General features: G+C 43.1%; 1 protein-coding gene across 5 annotated transcripts in view; it reads left to right on the top strand.

The window, feature by feature from the left end:
* Nucleotides 1-883: 883 nt before the first annotated feature.
* Nucleotides 884-13,156, top strand: part of ZNF516 (zinc finger protein 516) — a 127,519-nt gene continuing 115,246 nt past the window's right edge. For 2 of the 5 annotated variants that reach the window (XM_044426515.1, XM_044426519.1), the window contains exons 1-2: nucleotides 5,735-6,034; nucleotides 10,378-10,437. The gene's annotated coding sequence lies outside the window, so the exon portion shown is untranslated. Of the gene's footprint in view, nucleotides 987-5,734; nucleotides 6,035-10,377; nucleotides 10,438-13,156 lie in introns of those variants that run through there. The other 3 variants (XM_044426517.1, XM_044426518.1, XM_044426516.1) reach the window with 3 other exon arrangements.

Here is a 13,156-nt window from a genome sequence, read left to right as displayed (position 1 = left end):
AATATAGTATATAATGAGAAAATATAGTATATAATGCATCTTCTGACAATATACAGTACATACTTTTGACTCTCTCTCTCCCCCCTTATAGCAATATAGTACACTATATCTATTACTTGAATGTGTATGTGCTAAAAAGGTGTGGTTACACAATATGCACACATCATCATATAGATGCAGATACAATTGTTTGCATGAATGTGGCTGTTTACATGGAACATCCTGGATGAAAATTTGTAATAAAAGTGGCCACATTTATTAATAGAAGCACATTTATTATTGCTCATTTGAAATAATAATGTTGATGATGGTGATGATGATAATGGAATGTAAATGGAACTATCCCAAATTGCCCACATTTTTCATTTCAAAAGTTGAAATGCTTTTGAGAAGTATGTATAGATATGGGAGTGTATGTATATATATGTGTGTGTGTGTGTGTGTGTGAAACAGCTTCCAGTAATCCTATCCATTTAGTCATTTGGCAGAAACTGAGATGAATAACAGATCTGCTAATGAATCAGTGCTATTAGTGGAATAATTGTTTTTATGTGACTCATTTTTGGCTATCTAGACTTTCCCTGCATTATACAAGAACTTTGTGCTGATGAGACAATAGTAGACAGTGTGTGCATTTAATATAGAACAGACCATTCTCCCGGCTGGGGGAAGACATCCACCTATACATTGAAGGAGCAAAAGGAAAAAGCCAAAGCAGGGGATTCCCCCAGCCGCAGCCCAACCCCGGTCGGCGAAAGGGGTCCCAGGCGAGCCAAAGGGCGGCAGAAAGTTTGGAGCTGGCCGACCCGCGGCTCGGGGCTCGGCAGAGAGGGGTGAAGAGACGCCCCCTCCCTGCTCGCCAGAGTGGAGCTGGCGCAGTGAATCATGTGCAGTCCTTTCCTTATTGCATGCAGCGCATGGTTTCACCTTCAGGTTCTTGTTTGTCTGTGTCCTTCCAACAATCACATCACCTTAACAGTAGCAAGGTAGGGCATCTGGAAGAGCTTTCCAGGGGCTGGTTTCTTGTTCTGGAGGTGCTGGGGAAGGGCATGGGAGGGAGCTCGGGAAAGGACTGGGGGAGGGGGAGGAATGGGAATATTCTTCATGCGCCCGTGGGAAAAACTTCGCCGTTCCAATTAATAGTTAACCTCACCCAGCAATGGAAGGGACTTTCTGCAGAACCGATCCGCTCGAAGCCGCTTCGAATGAAAAACAAGACGGGAAGACGGTTATTATTTTTGCTCTTGCGGGGGCTGCAAGAATCGTTTGGACGGTGTGAACCTTTGGAGCATTGTACACTCCGTCGAAGGCGGGGTGGGAGGCGGAAAGCTTGAATGCAAAGCCCATCCATTAAGAAAGAAAACGAGAGCAGGCGGCCTGGCTTTGAAATAAAATGCTTTTGGCAGACGAAGGGTAGGTGAGACTTCCCCCAGCCCGTCCAGCCTGGGAAATAGCCACTTTAATTATTAAGGCTGTTTTGCAGATTGCATCGATTTTAATGCTGAGAGCGAGAGTGTCTTCGCCCCCCCCACCACTTTTTTTGTGGGGGGAGTCATTCCATCGTCCGCTGAATTAAAGGGCATTGTTGGGTTTAAGAAAAGTTGAAGGCTGTAAATGCTAAACATGGTTCGGTTAAAGATAAAAGGGCGGCAAGTGTGGATGAGTCCCGCTTACTTGATACGTGATAAATGTATACAGTGAGGAAGGGGCGGACTGGGGGGGAGAGGCAATGAGAGAGGGGGAAAGAGGACTGCTTAGTAAGGGAGGGGGAGAAGAGAAATAATGCAGACATTTTGTCCTATGAAACCTCCCTCTCCTCCTTCTCCGCCCCCTCCCAACTCCACCCAGAATTAGCATAATAGTTGCAACCATCATTTGAATGAAGCTGTTTCGACAAGTTGGGAGAAACTTTATAGACGGGATCAGAGACGGAGTTGGGGCTGAAAGCTCCCGGGGCAGGAGAGCACGCGAATGGCTCTTGATGGGAAGGGGACGAGGCGGCGTTTGCCTTCGTGTCGGTCGCTCATCGCTTGACCTCCGCCGCCACATGCTCCAGAAAACCCGCCGCCCCTCCCGCTGCTCCCGCGGCTAACGTCTTGCTCTGGGTCTAGGGACGCGTACGCTTGGGAGCGCTGATCCATTCTCAGCAGCAGGCCGGCGCGCTCAAGGGAATGGCATTGTGTGTGCGTTGGGTGCGCGTCCACCTCTTGCTCTTTCCATTGCGCCAGGGAGCTGCTTTCGAGAGGCGTTGGGAAGGTCGAGGCAGAACGACATGCATGTGGTTGCCTCTACACGACTTCTGGAAACCTCTTAATCCGCGCTCTTTATTTAATCCAGATGTACCCCTCCCTGCCCCCTCAATCCACAGTCGCTAACCGATGGTTGCTTTGCGTGAGTGTGTGAAAGGCTACTGGTGTAACCTGTGGAATTTGAAAGGCAAGTAAAAAGCCTGTGGGAGTTGAGGCAGAACAAATCAGCGTTTATAAAGCGGGGAAAAGACATTAAATCTTGTCTTTGAAAGCACTGAGCGGATTCCCCCCCCCCCCCCTCACACACACTCACGCACATTAACAACAACAACAAGGCAAAGTATCGAGGAGTGACGTCGGTTCATCCCTTTGTGTGCTCGGTGTGTTTGTGCGATTGTTGCAATGTCTCAAATGCGGGCATGTGAAGTGCTTACAGGAAAACAGATTACAAGATTAACATCTGTTAACATGATCGTTTATCTCCAGCCAAAAATAGGTCAGCCCTTTCTTAAGGAAGCACGATCGCGAGGCACATGATTAAATAATGAAATTAGACTAATGAGTTCATAAATGAGCCGGCGTTTGGGGGGCTGCTATAATCCAACTGGCTTGTCATTTTAAAAAAAATCAGTAAATTCGGAGAGTTTAAGAGATCAATGTAAGGTCAAAGTCCTTTGCAAGGGAGAGGCACAACTCCTTCTCTCACCTCCAGGGTCCTTCCCTCTCCCCTCTCCCTTTGCTTTACAGCTAATAGTGTATTCCAGTCTCCAGTTCTCGCTTTTCCTTCTTCCACTGAAGCGATGCCTAAATATTTCCCACACCCCTTGCTATTGGCTAAGGAGATCAGCTCCTTCCATGGAAATAGCTGTTTGTTTCCTAAACTCTGGGTGCTGTTTTCAAATTATCTGTTGGTCAGTAGCAAAGAATGGAAAACACCGATGCAAAGTGGCCCTGTAGCGCCTGCCTCTAAGCAAAAACTGGCAGCCCGTTCCGCCAATCACCAGCTCCTGCCGCTTACTGTGTTTGCATTGCAACTCCTCTGTAGAGCCTTGGAAGAACGGTGCCGTTGTGTATTTTTTTTCTCTGCACGCATTTGTCTTTGCTGGGATGTATGCCAATATCTGGCTAGGTAAATGAATACCTTCTCTCCACCCCAGCGTCCGCCTGCTGTGAACCAGAATCCAGTCCTGTGGCCCAGAAGTACTCCAATCACGCATCTCGTTATCACAGGGAGGGGGTTTTCGGTATCAAGTTGAGAGCTGGTGAAGGCCAGGAAGTGTACAGTGATCTATGGGTGTATTTAACAACGTAGCAGGCATGCTTATCTAAGTTGGGGGGAAGTGGAGGACATCCAAAAATTACATCCATTTCCCCCTCCAATAATGTGATTATTTATATCTGTTTGGAGCATTGCTATAAACATTGTGTGAGAGAGACTGAGTGAGTGGGTGTGTTTTGGAGCGTTTCAGAATCACATTGAACCCATAACACAATAGGGGTTTAAATTCTTCATGGCTTTCAAAGGAGACTGCTGTGTAACCCCCCCCCCCCCACCGCCAAATCACAGGCAAAGCTTTATTTTCCAGTGGCTAACTCTGGATTCTCTCTGCCTGGGCCATGTTTTTAAGTATGCACACATGTAATTAAAAAGAAAGAAAAGTTCCCTTTAGCAAATGTCAGACCTAACTTCCTGGCACACAGAAGAGCTGTTGGTCACCATACTCCATGAATGCTATGAATAAAGGTCATTTCTGCCCCGCACAATAAGCACATTCAGTGAATGAATGACAGTAATGGTCCCTGCCTATCATGGATCCTGTCCTGTTTTGTATTTAATACATTCTTCCCTTTGTGGTTCCATCTGTTTCTTCCTAATATTGATATTATAACTGATCTCGATTTTCAGAAACATACACTGCCTTTTAGTATCTATTGATCATTAGGGCCAATGAAGATTTCAGCATTTTCAAGGGCAAATTGTTGGTGTCTGTGGTGCTTTTATCTTGTATATTTGGATGAAGGGGTGGATGGACAATTGAAGGACTAAATGCAACCTTTTGTACACAAGCCAATGACCCACTTCACTATGAAGATGGTCAGAACTATTTCTTGTTACAAAGAGCAGGTTCCTTTCCCCGCATGTTCAAAGAGTCCTTTATGCTCTGGCCTTGTGCCACATAATTTATTTCATAGCTGCTGTGCTAAATGAGTTAACTACCAAAGAGTTTTTCATTAACTCACTTGGCAGCCATATATTTAACTTTTTGAAAGAGCATAACTTAAAAGTGGAAGTATGCAACGCTAGGAACATTTAACTGTTCCGTTACATTGTTTTAGAACATGATTGTTCTTGTACTCATTTCCTTCTCTCCATCCCAGCCTGGGTCAAGCATGTAGTCATCTGCAGGGGGAAAGAACTGTCTTGCAATAGTTCAGCCCCTTGTTGCCATAGGCAAGAGTCACTGAAGATAAAGTACAGTGTTGTGAACTTCAGTGGTACTAGCATTTTATTAGACGTGATGGTGTCTGTAAGACTATTGTTAGCAGTACTGAACAACTCAGGGGAGTATTTTTAAGCCAGATAGTGTTAGCAGGGGGGTTGTGGTGGGACTCAGAAGCAAGTTAAGGCAACTGTTTTATGTCCTGGGAGAAAGCCTTGATGAAATAATGGAATTTATTTCTGAGTAACTGTGGGAGATAGCCCGCAAGAGCACGTTGCATTTCCCACATCAGTGATGCAAAAGGAAAACTCATGCTGGCTAGACTATAGGCTCAGTTTAAAAAAAGAAGTCTCTCTTCTGCTTTTTTAAATCTTGCATGCACACAGGTAGCGTCAGAGGGGTTCAAAAGAGCATTTCAAAGTCAGGAGTAAGTCCCTTCCCCCAACCAGGCTCCAGTCGTCTAAATACGTGCACATAGAAATGGAGGTTTAAAGCGCTGTCCAGGTCGCGATTACTCAGAAGTAAACCCGTATGGGGATCAAGGGGGCTTAACTTCCAGGTCCATGTGCATAGCGCTGCCTCCAGCGCCGCGTCACGGCAGAGGATGCCGGCAAGCCTCCCGCCAGGGAGCCGTGCTGACCCCAGAAGGGTGAAGGACCCCGAGGGTGTTTGGAGAGGGCTATCAGTAGCAGCGGCGCAAGGTCCTTCGCGGTAGCGCAAGTTTGTGTTATACGCCGGGACCACCAAGAACTGTACGAGAACTAAGGAGGGAAAAAAGATCGGGGAGCGCCGTGACATGCTGCTTGCGGAAGGGCGCCTTGGGGCTGGCGTTGCAGCTGCGAGGAGTTTGGAGAAGGGGAAGGGATGGTACCTGCGGGGGGGCGGCAGGCGAGCGCCTGCTTTCCGCCCCCCGCCTCCCACCCTTCGCAACAGCTTGTTGCTGTGTGTTCGTCCTGCGGAGGGAGGAGAGGCGAAGAAGGAAGGCGGAGTTTCGCCGCGGCAGGCGGTGCTCGCCCTCGGTTGTTTTCCTCCCTCTTTTCATGTAGCCAGAAACGTCACGCAGCCGTGCAACTGTAATCCAAGAAGTGAAAGGGGCAGAGTGAGCAGGCACGGCTCAACTTCTAACCCTTAACAAAGGCAAAAACGATTTCTCGAGGCGCGACCCAAAAAAACAAAACAAAACCGGGGGGGGGGAGTGGAGGTGGAGAAAGGCTGCAACCGCTGCTCATCAGGCGAGGCTCAATTTCTGGAGAGGGAGGCGGAAAGGAGACGCTTGAGGAGGCTATAGCGCTGCCCTGTTGGATTATGTGGGGCTCTGGCTGGCGGAGCACACTGGCTTGGAAGGTAATTGCTTTCTATTTTCAACTTCAGTTTGTTATTGTTGAAACGGAGGGAGAAAGGGAGTGTTGCAAGGCGTGGCGAGCCCCGCGATGGTTGCATAAGTGTTAAAAGGCGTTAAGTACAATAGATTTAGATGGGAAAGGAATCATTGAGATGTGGGAGGCATCTCTGCCTTTCTCTAGGCAGAGATATGCAGATATTCCTCATAGTGCGGAGATCTTTGCCCCCCCACGGCCCCAACTAGAATGCTCATCTTGGAGGGCGAGGGTGCACGAGAAAAGAGATCAGTCCTCAAGACTGGAAGAAATGAAACTTTAGTAGGAAACCCAGATGTATTTCTTGGGTGGGAGATTAATGGAGCTGAGTTCTGCATAACAAAGGGTCAGGGACTGAACCTGAATTCCAGTTCTCATATAATCTTTCCTTCTGGACTGGGGGGGGGGGCGCGGGGAGACCCCACAGTCCTCTGTGTATAGACACGAATCTGGATTCGTGCAACTTTCAATCTGGGCGGTGGGGGAATTAATGTCATACTGCACCTTAATCATTGGGGAAGAAGGTTTTGATCAGAGTGCTCTCCAGGATTCTCTGAACCTTAAAAACTTAAAAGAGTTTACAAGTTATACCAGGCCTTATATTGCTCAGTGTCAGATGGCAGCTTCTCTCTGTTGTCTGATCAACAGCTGCATTTGAAGATGAAGCAAATCCCACCAAAACCTTTTCACAAGCTATCAAGTGTCTTGTGTGTGTACACACACACACACACACACACACCATGAAACTTAGTCTTCACAGTATCGTCACTCTGAAATAAAAATACATTAGTGACTGTGTGAATATCTGTGTGTGTGTGTGTGCGCGCGGGGGGGGGGCACGTGCCCGTGCACAGGGGACAAGAGAATCCTGTTTTGCAAGATCTGCTTCCTTTTCTGTCAATATGATGTTTAATTGTATCCTATCAAAAACTGAGGTATGTCATGTTGTCACTTGCATGTATATAATTGAGTGCTCCCTATCAGATTGGTAGGGGAGGGAATGGAATTTATGCACAGGTTTTCGGAACTGGAGACTGGGGTTGCATAGAAACACTGGTGGTGTAATTAGTGTTACAGCTCAGTTATTCAAGGAGACATCTTTAGTTTCACAAGAGTAACTGCCAGGGCCATCTTGAGTAAGCTCTGAGTAATAAGTCATCTTCAGTTCTGTTTGTTCTACTTTGAGTCATTAGCATATGTTTATTTAGGACTTAGACAATGTAAAAGATGTATACAGTAATAGTCTCATTCATTTGCTGGGCTTTAATCCTTGGAAGACTCTATGATTAGCTATTCTGCATAGTTTTCTGCACCAGCAGGGTTTTAAAAAAGTACTCAAACATTTGGACACCTTATTAGAGTCTATTTAAGGCATGCAGCTCAAGTGTGTTTAAATAAACTCGCATGCAAATTGATGACAAACTGAACATGAATGTGCCTTCTCTGGTTCACACAAAATTAGGAACGTCAGAGCCCTGCTGGATTAAATCAACTGTCTGTCTCGTTTTTTGCATCCTGGTTCCCACCAAGGGCCAGCCATATGCCTCTGAATAACCAACCCTCAAGGAGGGCTCCTGCTTTTGATTCCCAGCAATTCATATGGGTGATTCAGTGGTATTCTGCATTTGAACATGGAAGTTCTATAGAACCATAACAGGAAATAAGTAGTGACAGGCCTCTTTTTTGTGGATTTATTAAATCCTTTTTATGGGTATGATCCTGCGTATGTCTAGACGAATTAAGTTCTCTGACTCTTAGCCATCCATGCTGGCTGAGGAAAGCTGAAAGCTGTAGGATTGCCTCCCCCACAATAGTATTGTGCCCTAAACTGTCTAAACAAGTGGTCACCATCCCATATTGTGGCACTGAATTCAATTAATTCATTCTGCATAGTGAGTAAAAAATGAAGATACGTTTTATATATCAGGAAAAGTGAGTACAGCCTGTTAAATTATGTCACATAAGTTGAGCATTTAGCTTACTGGAAAATATTTTTTTTTAAAAAATCGGATTGGAAAATTGTTTATCACTGTCCTAATCCAGTAGCATAACTAGGCTGTGCATCAGATGCAACTTTTCTGGGGGTGCACAGTTAATCTCCCTGGTGGTGGAATACACACACAATTATTATCACGACTCATAACGTCATTTACATGTTTAGAGGCAAAATACAAGCCAAATATCAGCTACTTGGGAGGCTTAGTGAAGGTAGCCAGATAGCTGAGTTAGCTCAGTTTTTCTTTGTCTCTATACTGTCAGCTAAACACAGACGACTTTAATTCTGATGTAATAAAATTTAGGATTGGGCGGCAGTGCAAATTCACAGCATAATCCTTCACACGCTTATTTAGAAGCTGATCTTCCTAAGACCAGTTTACTCCCTAGCAGAGCCTTCTCCAGCTCAGTACATTCCAGATGCGTTGGGGTGCAGCACAACCAGTGCCTGGGGATGATGGGAGTTGTAGTCCAACACATCTAAATTGGCACCAGGCTGGGGAAGTCTTCCATAGTGAGTGTGTTTGGGATTGTGGCCACACCCATTAAATTCTGTTGATGTGGTTGAAGAGGGTATCGGAGACACTTCACTTGGACCAGCAATGCTTATGGGGCTGTAGCAACCAGGCGTGGAATCTATCCCAGGATCTGTAAGAGTGTTCATACTTTGCCTCCTTTACCTGTTGCACATAATGATAACTCTGATGTCACAGAAGGAATCTTGATCTGCTTGGGAGGTGAGGAAGGGAGGAGGTGGGGGATTTAAGCCAGCTGCAGGCATAAAAGTTGTTGAGTAGGACACAGCAACAACCAGTTGCTAGCTGTTGAATATAGTTTCTGGTTAGGTACTGTGATGGTTGCACTGACATTTAACCTGTCACATGTCTGTGGATAACATCTCATTTAAGAAACAGAAACCCAGCTTACATCATGCATCACTGCTGGCAAAGTGTAAATGCATTATTAGTGCTAAGGCATGAAAAGGTGAAAACAACTGTGCCATTGTTCTAAATCTTGACTTGTCTTGCCGACTTGAGCTCTACATTTGAAATTGTATCATAATAAATAATTGTATGTGTGCATTTAATTCCATTTACATCCCACAATTAAAACAATTAAAGATTTCCAGGGTGATTAGACATGAACACATAAAAGCATCAAAGAAGGAGAATTTTAACAATCTAGAAATGACAAGTTTTGCAGCTATGAAGGTACTGGTGTAGGAACATTTGCATGTAAGCCCCTATTTCTGATGTTCCCATACATATCCAGACACCAGGCTTGTTCAGATATAATGAATGATGAATAGGACCAAGTACTCTGGCCATCACTGCCCAGCCCTTCCCTCCAATAATAATTGGACATAACTGAGGTGTCTGGCAGCAGTTTATGGGCTAACTAAGCCATGGACTGGGAGCACATGCTGCATTGCCTCGGATTTCCTGGAACAACACACCTATGGATTGTTCTTGAGTTAATTTGGGATTATTTGGAAATGACCTACAAATGTTGCATTTGTAGTTTATTCACAGGAACCAGGAAGTGGTTGGAACACAGAATTGACCTGCAGTTCATACAGTAATTAACCCCTGAATAGTGAAAATCAAAGTGAAAAATACAAAATCAAGGAACAAACTAACTTGCAAAGAGGAAGCACTTTGGAACCTTATATCAGTTCATGCAGAGCTTCATAGAGCATTTTCTGATGTCTGAGAAACTTAGAGTAAAAATTTACTATTAGGTAGTTTACAAGTGTACAATCAATATTGTTCAAATATTAGCTCTGTTCAGCTGATCCTCCACACAAATTAGAAATCAGAAGATTTGAATGTTTTGTTAAAATGTAACAACATTTAACTATTTGGTAGTATTTCATGTTACACAACAAAGTATCCAGTGTTTTCTGTTTGCGCTCCATTCTCTCCCTCACCTCACTTCTATCTTTTACTTTCTGGTTTAAGCAAACTGTAGTTTGTCAGGAAATCAGTATTGGACAAATCATTATTTGTGTTAGCCATTAGTTTATACAGTTTAGACTTACAACAAACCACAGTTTTCACATACCAGTAAGTGAGGGCAGGAGTGGGTATCAGATGCTGTGAGGAAGCCCAAGCTTACTGGGACAGTATGGGATATAAACAAAACCAAACAAAATAAAATAAAATGAGTTTAACATAACTCATGGGCTGGCTCCAGACATAACATGAATGGATAGCTTGAGCTAGTTGTAATTAAGAACCCTGTCATGGCTTACACTTTAAGAAGTAAAACGGAGTAACTATGGTTTCAAGTACCTTGTCTGCTTTTGTTTTCTAGTTGCTCATTACTCAACTTTATAAGTTTGTTCCCATTACCATGGTGCACCAGTTTCTTAAGGTAAGTAATGCACCTGTTTGTGGTTTGTTAATAATCAGTACTTTAAGACATAACAGAAAAATATAATTAGCACAGAGGATTGTTTGTGAATCAGTTTTGAATATAGTTTGATATTAGCTCCACAGTCCACTCATACTTTGTGGTTAGGCTTAGATACAGACATTTAAACAAACAATAGTTTAGCTAAACAAGCCATGTTTTCACTTATGTCTGAATTTAGCTATTTCAGTTTACTTTGTTACATTGCTGTGTATGATTTATGGACTGCAGATATCTTTATATTCTCTGCCTTGGATATGACTCCATACTTGTTGAACTCTTGAGTTATTTTTCAAAAGGGGTAATGGTTCAGTTTTGCTTTTTAAAAACCAATCCCAACAATCAGTCTTGTTCAGGTGCCGAGTAATAAACACGTGAAGTATTTTATCTGAGCACACTGGCTAGTCTGACCTACTAAATTCTAATGCATGCAGTGCCTACAGCCGATGAACATCACCTTCTTGGCATAGGTTTGACACTTCCCCCATATCCTGAATGTATATGTGCTGGTATCCTAGGTTTGGTCGCTCGGAATTCACTTACATATGGGTCTGTCTGTATGTATATCTACGTGTTTACAGTTTTCTTCAGTTGATATTGCACAGAGGCTGGGGATCTAGCTTGTCAGTGCATGATTGTTGAAGCTTTTTCAGGTATTCAGTATTCAGGTACCAAACCACTGAGGAAGCTTTCAAAGATACTTTTCAAAGATGTGAAGCTTTTTGTACTTTTATGTGTAGGATCACTATTTCACAGTTCTGTGTAAAATCAGCCCTTGTGCTTAATGGAACTAGGGTTTCACCTCATTCACTGTGATGAAGGAACTCTTTGCTGAACATTTGATATGCACATGTGCCAGTCACTTGGGTACTTCTTGAAACTTCATACATTGTGGGAAGGAGAATTTGTGGTGTTTAACTGCCTTAGTCTGAACTTCAATACATGGAGCTAAAATAGCTTCCAGCAAGGAAGTCTTTATTTATAAACTGTTCCTTTTCTTGAAATGATATTTACATGCTTCCACCATGAAATTAATTACTAAGAAAGTAATAATTGTTGTTGTGGTTCTTGTGGCAATTGTCAAAAGGTTTATCACATCTGATGACAGAGGCACAATGCATTTTGCTCCCATTGGGTGTGTGCATTTTCGCTTAAATGGGAGTCTGAAAAGTAAAAATCTAGGCACTATTAATCCTTTTATTGTAATGTATTGTTTCTAAGTGTGGACTTCCTAGGGAACAGCTTTTGTATTATGAAAGATGGTGCATTTGTACAGCCTTATCTTTGAAAAGCCTTTTTCAGTTAATGTAAGCATCAAAATAGGGAGGACTGTCAAATGGCTGTATTTTCTTCTCATAGGAAGCTATAGTCTTACATTCAGATAAACTCTTTCAGTTTGTGGTGCATTGGTGCAGTCCTGATAAAATAGGGCCTTGCCAAGGCAAGCTGTCAATTGCCATTCAAATCTGTGGACGTTGCCTTTTTGATTAGAGAGTATCCTTCATGTTTTTACCTTTAGAGAAGAGTCATACCTGGGAAATTCTGGAACTGAATGAAGTTTGTGAAGTTATGCATACATATTGGTAATTCTTTCATTACCTTAGCTAAGACTTGTGTGTATTGATATAATTGAAAAGTTATCAAAAGTGGCCTTAATGACCATTTCTTCTCTGACACTTAGACACAGAATAGTAGTGAAAGTTGGGTTGGTTTGTGTGAGGAATAGACTGCTTTCTGCTTAGGTCATTATGGAATACCTTGATCTCTTTTTGAACACTGATAGCTGGAGAAGAGCCATATTAGGTCCACATTTAAGAAAGAAAATGTTCAACTGTATTTGGAAAATTAATGACCGGATAACAAAACTGAGCCTAAAGGCCCATTTATTTGAGCTGACATTTTCAGTATAAGTATTTGTACCTTCCAGCAACATGCCTTTTTCAAAGTGGACGTCTTACATATTTTAAATGTTTATACTTTTCAGTTTTAAGTTAAAGCTATTGTTACTCACTTGTAGCGAATTCTGATCTCTACTTTGTTGGTATAATAAAATTAGTTACTCCACTGGCATGTCAGATTTATGTTAACGCAGAGATAATGGCCTGGTTCATACACAGTGCTAATCCATAATATAGGTTGTTGAAAACTGGGTTGTTGTAATGTGTGAATGTGGGCACATTATCAAATGACTGCTAACCATGAAGAACCCAGAAAAAGAACCCATGGGTTTTTTTGGTTGTGAACTCCAGGTTGCTTAAGCCATGCATTGGTAACCCAGATCTGTGGGTTCTCTCTGGATTCATGGTTGGTTGGTTTTGCCAGGTTACAGAGATGGTAGACAACAGGAAACCTCCCCTGCCCCTTTGCTTGCTAGTGCTACTGCAATACAAATGCACTTGTGACTCATGGAGAAGCGGGGGAAGCACAACTCAAGCAGTAAGAAGACAAACTGAATTGTGTTCAATTATGTGTCATACAAAGCTTGGGTAGGACAAAATGAAAAAAAAAAAGCATGGGATAAATAAAACGTGGCTTAGTGTTATTGTTGAACCAGGTCAATCTGTTCATAGTGCATATTGTGATAGAAGTAAGATGCATTGTTTGGGCTGCAAGTCTTCATTTAAAAAAAGGCTATTAATTATCCCATCCTTGATTATTATTCTTAAACTAAAGATTACTT

Source organism: Varanus komodoensis, unplaced genomic scaffold, assembly GCF_004798865.1.
Source record: "Varanus komodoensis strain SLA01 unplaced genomic scaffold, ASM479886v1 scaffold17, whole genome shotgun sequence".
Lineage (NCBI taxonomy): Eukaryota > Metazoa > Chordata > Lepidosauria > Squamata > Varanidae > Varanus > Varanus komodoensis.
This window is presented reverse-complemented; position numbering and strand designations above follow the sequence as displayed.